Raw genomic sequence first — 9418 nt, forward strand, 5'->3', positions numbered from 1 at the left:
ATGAGAGTTCTTTGTTTATTAAATGGTTATGAAATAAAACTGGCTTTATGCAAATGAACCTAGAGCTTAGTTTTCCATTGATATAGTTGATAGTGCTTACACTAGTTTTAGCTTGCGAGTACTTTAAAGTACTCATGGCTGTGTCCCTAGCTATTCAAATGGCCAGACTATGAAGAGGAGAATCTGTACCATGAAGATGGACAGCAGGACATCTACGATAACTAGGACCACTCCTGACGTCAACAGTTGCATGTGGAACAGATGGATCACAACCACTACTTCGCTTCCGCTATGTGTTTTGTAATAGGATCTTTAGATCCTCTATGTTGTATTAAGACTGGATCATGTGATCCTTTGTTGTAAGACGATTATGGTATGTAATGAATGATGTGCTGTGATATCAATCTATTATGTCTCGCAAAAACAATATTCCTGGGATTGCGATGTACGACATAATAGGCATCTGGACTTAAAAATCCGGGTGTTTACCGGGACCCTCCTAGAAGCAACAGGTTCTTTTTTGAGACCAGCTGGTTGGAGTTGGAAGGATTCTAGCCCACCATGCACAAGTTCTGGACCTCCCTTGCCTCCAGGATCGGAGGGAGTGATATTGTGGATTGGTGGAAGTTTATGAGCGGAGGCCTGCGTCAGCACCTTAAGGGTTGGAATGCTAATAGAGGCAGGGAAGCTAGGTTGCACAAGGATTCGGTTCTCGCTCAAATTCAATCCTTGGACGCTAGGGCAGATTCTAACGGGTTGGATAGCGAGGGATGGGCCTTCCGCTATCACTTGGAAGAACAGTTACTTGAAATCTACCGAGTCGAAGAGGATCATTGGAGGAAAAGAGGCCGGGTGAGATGGATGCTCTAGGGGGACGCCAACACGGCCTACTTTCATGCCGTAGCAAATGGTTGGCGCATAAAGTGCAACATTGCGATGCTGCAAGCTGAGACAGGACCAATTACGGACAAGAGGCTTATCCAGGAGCATATATACGACTTTTACCACCAGCTTCTGGGGACAGAGGCCACTAGGGTATGTGGACTAGTTCCTAACTCATGGAGAGAGGAGGCTAGGGTCTCCGAGGCTGAGAATCAGGATCTCCTGCGCACATTTTCTGAACAAGAGCTTGAGAGTTTGGTCATGGAGATAAAATCTGACACCGCGCCAGGCTCGGATGGCTTTCCGGTGTCCTTCTTCAAGAAATTCTGGCCTTTGGTCAAGCATGGGGTGCTTCATATCCTCAATGACTTTATCCTTGGTTGTATCAATATTGTGAGACTGAATTTTGGGGTTCTTTTTCTCATTCCAAAAGTTCCAGGGGCGGACTTGATCACACAATTCAGACCAATTGCCCTCATCAATGTGATTTTCAAGATCGTCTCCAAAGCAATGGCAACAAAACTTGACCCGATTGCTCACCGTATAATCTGCCCCAACCAGACAGCTTTCATCAAGGGTAGATTCATCTTGGATGGGGTCCTTGCGCTGCACGAGATCATCCATGAAGTGAAGTGTCAGAAATCCCCTTGCATGCTGCTGAAGCTTGATTTTGAAAAAGCTTACGATCGTGTGAACTGGTAGTTCCTCACCGAGGTCCTCATATGCAAGGGCTTTGATCCTAGGGTGGTTCATCGCATTAATCAACTAGTGAGAGGGGGACAGACAACTATTTCCATCAACGGGGAGGTTGGCCCGTTCTTTCGCAACAAACGAGGAGTGAGGCAGGGTGACCCACTTTCTCCCCTCCTTTTCAACTTCATGGCAGAAGCAATGTCTATTATCCTCACTAAAGCGTGTGAGGCGGGACACATTGCTGGGGTAGTGCCACATTTGATCCCAGGAGGTATCTCACATATACAATAGTCAGGCCTCAAAATCAACTATCACAAGTCTGAGGTTATCGTAATGGGGCGCCCCAAACATAGACATCAAAGGGTTGCTGATCAACTTAATTGCAAACTGGGAAAGTTCCCGTTCATCTATCTTGGTCTACCGATTGCGGACAGGAAAATGACTATGGAAAAATGGATGTTCTTAGTTCAAAAGATGGCTGCTCGTATAGAACCCTAGTGGGGTAAGTTGCTTTCGTTTGGGGGACGACTGATCTTATCCAATTCTTGCCTGGCTAGCATCCCTATGTTTGCCGTGGGGTTGTTTCTCCTTCAGGACGGGGTACACGCCAAGTTCGACTCGCACCGGGCTCGTTTCTTTTGGGAAGGAGCGGGCCCGAAACGCAAACTACATCTTCTAAACTGTCCGTCCGTGTGCATACCCAAGGAGTGTGGGGGCCTAGGCATCCTCAACTCAAGAAAGATGAATGCTGCTCTTATGCTTAAGTGGGTGTGGAAGTTGTACCAGAACGACAATCCAACTTGGAAACAAATCCTAAGGGCAAAGTACAATTCGGTGGATGATATTTTTGCCGACTCGGGCCGAGGGGGCTCGCAGTTTTGGCGTAGCCTCCATAAAATCAAACACTTGTTTAAGCTGGGTTCTAAGAATGTGATTATGAATGGTCGCCGCACGCAATTTTGGATGAATTCTTGGACGGGAGACAGAGCTATGAAAGATAGATTCCCGCTGTTGTTCAACATTTGCTCCTCCCAAATGGCATCTATTGCTCAGGTATGCGGCCAGCCCGAGCATCTGTGCTTTAGAAGACCACTGGATCAGGCATGGCTGAGTGGTTCGAGCTCAGGGAGATTATTGACAATACTAAACTGGTGGAGTGGAGGGGGGAGATACGGTTGTTTGGGCCTTGGACCCATCAGGATGTTCCATGTATGCCAAGCTTGCTCAGGGCGCAACTTTGGCTCATTTCAAGGAGGTCTGGGTGGCACGGGTTCCTCTCAAAACAAGAATCTTCTCGTGGCAACTCATCCTTGATCGTCTACCGTCTAGTGCAAACGTGGCGGCACGCCACGGCCCAGGGATGGGCTGCTGCGCTTTGTGTGGTGCAGTCAAGGATGCCAAGCATATTTTCTTTCAATGCTCTCCGGCGAAGTTTGCGTGGAGTGCTCTCCGCCAACTGCTGGGATGCAGTTGGTGCCTGGCTAACTTTTCGCAGTTCTTCGCTGTTTTATCGAATTTCGCTGGCAGATTTGGCAGGGTTGTCTGGATCCTGTTTGTGGCGCAATCCTGGGCTCTTTGGCTCATTAGGAACAAGTTGACTATGGAGTCTAAGCTTATTAATCATTCTGCTGATATTGTTTTCAAAACCATGCTATTTGTACAACTCTGGTCTCTCCTGGCGAAGCCACAGGATCGTCCATGCCTAAGTGGGGTGGCAAGCGCGCTCAAGCAGTTGCACGCGGCGGTCGTGGCAAGTGATTGAGGAGGAGCTCCGTCTTCCTGCACCCTTTGCATCTTCCTGCTCTAGCTCCCGTTTGTGTTCGGCTTGTCGTGGGGAGGCCGACCCCTGTTTCATCTCTTTTACTTCGATTTTAATGTTTGTTATTCATGAATTTCACTAATAATAAATTTGCTATGGTGTTCTTTTAATGTTGTTGAAAATCTCTATGGTGTTCTTTTAATGTTCGTTATTCATGAATTTTAGATTGGGCATAAAGGACTAAAGTTTGAGGGAATTTTTTTTTGTGTTTGTTGCAAGTAATCAAGATTTGCGACGAAATTATACTCAGGAGACCAACTTTGATGGTTGTTATTGTTTTTGCATGTGTGAAGTTTCTTGCCGCTACTATATGCTACCGTGCAATTATACAGGATATATGTATGTGTAGTCACCATTGTGTAGTACATGGATCATATGCTTATGCCTTATGCCCATGTGTGCAATTTGGCAGGGAGGCAAAAAGAACTTTATAGTCAATAAAATCTACAATAAGCTACGGTGCATTTGAGAGTACGGGATCTTTTTGTCCAGATAAAATTACCTTGCAGCTATATCTTCTCATATTTCATTTGTTTTACGCATTGGAGATACACCTTTATGCTTGTGCAGAGCATATGCTTTAGTTTTCTTGTACACTACACATTTTGCATTTGAGTCCGTTACAATACGGAAAAAAATGCAGATTTATGGACAACATCTGGCGTGTCCGATTGCGTCCCCGGAAATGGACCACATCCGTAAGGCGGGAGGTTAGAACGTTCCATGCTTGCTTACCTTTCTAGATGTGCTTTGCTTGCATAGTTATGAGTTTCAAATCTTAAGGGGATTGAAACTACAAATGGATAGCCCAAAATGCAAAGCCCATTTAAGTTTGAGTTAATAAATTGGCTCTCATGTTAAAAAAAACATGCTCTGGCGTGTTACAACATTAGATTTATTCAGGATGTTCTTGGAAAGTAATTTTTGAAAATATGTGGTTTCCCGTCTTTTTGTTCATGATGTGTCTTGACATATATGCTTACCATATGTAACCTCTCTTCGAATTTCTAGATATGTACCTGTTATTGTTGGTTCAAATGCTATTATTGGTACTGTATTAAAACTTCCTTGTGTTTGAATAGGTCTCATAATTTTGCATTTATCAGTTGCACAATTTCTTTTATACATTTGATTATGCTTTCTCCGAACGTCTAGGAAAAGTGTGTAAAACTGGATGACTTAACCTATGTAACTTACAAACCAAACAATTGAGAATCTCAGATTTGGATATCAAAAAGCTTCATCTTACACCACAAGAGTAAAATTTATAGCTTCCAGCAACAAAGATTATGCAATCCAGGAGATGCAAAAACCTTGCTTAGCTTACAATGGCTACAGTAACCAGTCATAAGATATACATGCCTAATGGCAGATGCAAGTTTTCCAACAATTCTGACGTTTCGATGATCTATATCTTGGGAAACCCTAGGGCGGGGACCCCGCAGATCTACCCCTAGGGTTAGGGTTAGGGTTAGAGTTAGGGTTAGCAATGTATGTGGAAACCCTAGGGTTAGGGTTAGGGTTAGAGTTAGGGTTAGGGTTAGAGCTAGGGTTAGAGTTAGGGTTAGGGAAACCGTAGGGCGGGGACCCCGCACATCTACCCATATGTACATCGATAGCAAATGTTGGGCCTAGTGGCTCCGGTTGACCCGTCTGCGAAGAGCGTCACTCGTGCGAAGAGCGTCACTCGTGGGGACCATGCAAATCTACCCCTAGGGTTAGGGTTAGGGTTAGCAATGGACTTTTTTCCTTTTTGGAGGACATATGTACATCGATAGAAGATGTTGAGCCTACTGGCTCTAGTCGACCCGTCTGCGAAGTGCGTCACTCGTGAGACCTAGCTACATATGGCATCTACCATTTTTCCCATAAAAAAAGAACCATTTTTACATAACTCATACTACTACATAAATAAATATAAACATAATATAAAGTAAAGGAGAGAGAAGAAAATAGAAAAAAAAAACTAAGCCGAGGGTGGCCGTCGGCATAGGTAGGTCATGCACTATGCCGAGGGGCACCCTCGGCGCCTCGCTGACGCCGTAACCGGGCCGTCACACGCGGAGCAGCTGTGCAGTAGACGCAGGCACTACGCCGACGGCCGTTTGTACGCCGAGGGTGGCCGTCGGCGTATGGTGCTCTACGCCGAGGGTACGACTACGCCGAGGGGCTCGTTGGGCCGCTGCCCTGGACCGGACGTACGCCGACGGCCCCGACATTTGGCCGTCGGCGCAGCGCGCCATTCCCGTAGTGCTAGCTGGATTAGTTAGTATCTCTCCGTGAACTATGCATTAGTATGCCCTGAAATAAGAGAAAAACCATTGTGCTAGCCCTTGCCAGTTGCTACACTGTCTACCAAACAAATTATCTTATATTTCTTCCATTAGATTATGGCAGGTTACACTGCCGCAGTGGCTAGCTACTGTTACTTCCATTCTCTTTGTTCACTATCCAGCTACGTAATAAGTATACACGATGCTTGTATTGTACTGACCATAGTGACAGGTTCATTTCTTGATTATTACCTTTTTCGGTGTGCACATGTCCTCATATATACTCTGCTTTAATTATCTTACACATTTTTCTTTTACAAGACTGCTATTCTATTAATATCTGGCATGAGCCAAAAAGGGAACCCACAGGTTACTGCACTGGCTTATCTGGCATGAGCGTGGCATATACACTTTCGAAAATTGGTACACAAGGTCTTGGTTGTTAGAGGAATATGCGTGTTGTATTACCAGAGGGCCAAAGGCCACAATATATAGTACATGTACAGGTGCAAATATGCAGGAAGCCCCCTAACATATGGGGAAACTACAATATACAGATATATACTCTAACACCCCCCCCGCAAACTCATGGTGGATCCACAACACTGAGTTTGGAGAGTAAAAAGTCATGCTGCGCTTGAGTTTGTGCCTTTGTAAAGAAATCCGCCAACTGCAAATCTGAAGGCACATAATGAACCGCAACAACCTCATCCTGCACCTGAGCACGTGTATAAAAAGCATCAACACCAATATACTTGGTCAGCTCATGCTTGACCGGATCACGTGCAATACTGATAGCACCTGTACTGTCAGACAAAAGTGGAGTGGGTGTCGTAACAGAGACCCCAAAATCTGCAAGCAACCACCGTAACCAGGTCACCTCAGCAATCAACAAAGCCATAGCCCGTAGCTCAGCCTCAACACTCGAACGAGAAACCGCTACCTGTTTCTTCGTCTTCCAAGCAACAAGCGAACCACCAAGAAACACACAGTAAGCAGAAAGTGAACGACGATCCGTAGGATCACTCGCCCACGTAGCATCCGAGTAGCACTGGAGCTGGAGAGAGCTAGAACGAGGAAAGAAAAGGCGACGAGTGATCGTGCCACGAAGGTAACGAAGAACACGGAGGAGATGACTGTAGTGAACAGTGGTAGGAGCTGAGACAAACTGACTCAGAATATGAACAGGATAAGAAATATCAGGACGAGTGACAGCAAGATAAACAAGACTCCCAACAAGATGACGATAACGTGTGGGATCAGGAAGAGGATCACCATCAGTAGGACGAAGCTTAACATTAAGCTCCATAGGAGTATCAACCGTGCGCTCATCCCCAAGAGCAGCACGAGCAAGAAGATCCTGAATGTACTTCTCCTGAGAGATAGAAAAGCCATCAGAAGTGGAGGAAACCTCAATCCCAAGAAAATAGCGAAGAGGACCAAGATCAGTCATGAGAAACTGATCACGAAGACGAGCCTTTACAAAGGCAATATACTCAGGATCATCACCAGTAATGATCATATCATCAACATAGAGAAGGAGAAGGGTGCGTCCACGAGGAGAAGTGTGAACGAAAAGTGCTGGATCATGAAGACTAGGAGAGAAACCAGCAGCAGTCACCACAGAGGCAAAGCGCTCAAACCAGGCACGAGAGGCCTGTTTGAGACCATAGAGAGAACGTCGAAGACGACAAACCATCCCATCGGGAACAGAATACCCAGGAGGAGGCTGCATGTAAACCTCCTCACTCAACTCGCCATTAAGAAAAGCATTCTGAACATCAAGCTGGGAGACAGACCAGCGGCGAACAGAGGCAACAGCAAGAAGGGTACGCACAGTAGTCATATGAGCCACAGGGGCAAAAGTCTCATCATAGTCACGGCCGTGCTCCTGCTGAAAACCACGAGCCACAAGACGCGCTTTATAGCGCTCAAGAGATCCATCAGAGCGAGTCTTAATTTTATAGACCCACTTACACGTGATGGGACGAACACCAGAAGGGGGAGAAACAAGATCCCAAGTGCCAGTGCGCTCAAGCGCAGCGATCTCCTCAGCCATGGCAAGCTGCCATTCAGGATGACGCTCGGCATCCCGATAAGAAGTCGGCTCGGAAACGACAGAGAGACCATACTGACTAGGAGAGTAACGAACTGGAGCACGACGCTGACGAACAGGCCGAGAAGGGGGAAGGTCATCTGCAGAAGACAAGTCATCAGAAGAAGAGGAAGAAGGGATAGAATCGGAAGGAGCCGAAGCCGGAGAACGAGGAGTACTAGGTGGACTAGACGAACGAGAGGATGGCGTCGAAGGGGGCGCATTAGAAGTAGGAGGGAGGGGAGGAGGGACAGCAGGGGGTGCATCTGGAAAAAGAAGAAAAGAGATATCATCCACCGGGTAAGTACCCGAGGTGGGGCGAGGATAGAAGGGACGCGTCTCATCAAATGTGACGTCACGAGAGATGCGCATCCGACGACCAACGGGGTCCCAACAGCGATAGCCCTTATGCTCATCACTGTATCCGAGAAAAACACACTCAACAGACTGAGCGGTCAGTTTGGTGCGTTCGCGAGGAGGCAGAAGGACATAGCAGACGCAACCAAATGAACGGAGAGTCGAGTAGTCTGGAGAAACACCAGAGAGACGCTCGAGAGGAATGCCACCCTGTAGAGCAGCGGAAGGTTGAATGTTAATAAGGTGGGCCGACGTAGCGACAGCCTCAGCCCAGAAATGTGGCGGAAGAGAAGAGGCAATCATCATAGCACGGGTGGTCTCAAGAAGATGACGATGCTTACGCTTGGCGACGCCATTTTGAGCATGCGCGACGGGACAAGAAAACTGAGCGAGGGTGCCCTCCTCAGCAAGGACACCACGAAGGTGCTGAGAGATATACTCACCAGCAGAATCAGCACGGAACACACGAATGGGTGAGGAATACTGAGTGCGGACCATGGCCGCAAAACGCTGATAAATAGAGAGCACCTCACTGCGAGAGTGCATGAAAAACACCCAGGTGTACCGTGAAAAATCATCAATGAATAAGATATAGTATCGATGGCCCCCTTTCGAAGCGAAGGGAGCCGGACCCCAAACATCTGAATGGACTAAATCGAACGGTCGCTGAGAGACAGACACACTAGTAGGATAGGGAAGCTGAATCTGTTTGCCTAACCTACAAGTAACGACCCATCTCCAGAGACAGACCCCAGAAGGCCACGATGAACCAAAGACGACAGGCGAGAGTCACAAAGGTGACCAAGACGATGATGCCACTGCTGAAAAGAGCCGGTGACAGAGGCAACAACCGGAGGAGAACTGGCAGATGAAGTGGCAGCGGAAGGAACACGAAGCCAGTCTAACTCCCAAAGCCCCGGAGACTGACGGCTACGAGGGCCAGCTCCAACCAGGGCCTGTGTGCGACGATCCTGAACCGCACAAGACTCAGCGTCAAGAATGACGCGACAACCAGAATCGGTGAGCTGGCTAGCAGAGAAAAGGTTCATCTGAAGGCGAGGAACATGAGAAACATCAGGGACATAGAAAGAGGGAGTAGAAAGGGTGCCTGTACTAGAAACGGGAATAGAGGTACCATCAGCCGTGACAACACGGACAGGAGAAATAAGAGACCGAAGAGCAGACAGGATAGAAGACTCAGAGGTCATATGAAAGGAAGCTCCAGAATCCAGATACCACGGGGACGTACCTGACTGTGTAGAAAGTGGTGGTCGCGCAGTGCCAGAAGAGCCAGTCACA

The sequence above is a fragment of the Lolium perenne genome, chromosome 5, assembly GCF_019359855.2.
Source record: "Lolium perenne isolate Kyuss_39 chromosome 5, Kyuss_2.0, whole genome shotgun sequence".
In the NCBI taxonomy this organism is placed as follows: Eukaryota; Viridiplantae; Streptophyta; class Magnoliopsida; order Poales; family Poaceae; genus Lolium; species Lolium perenne.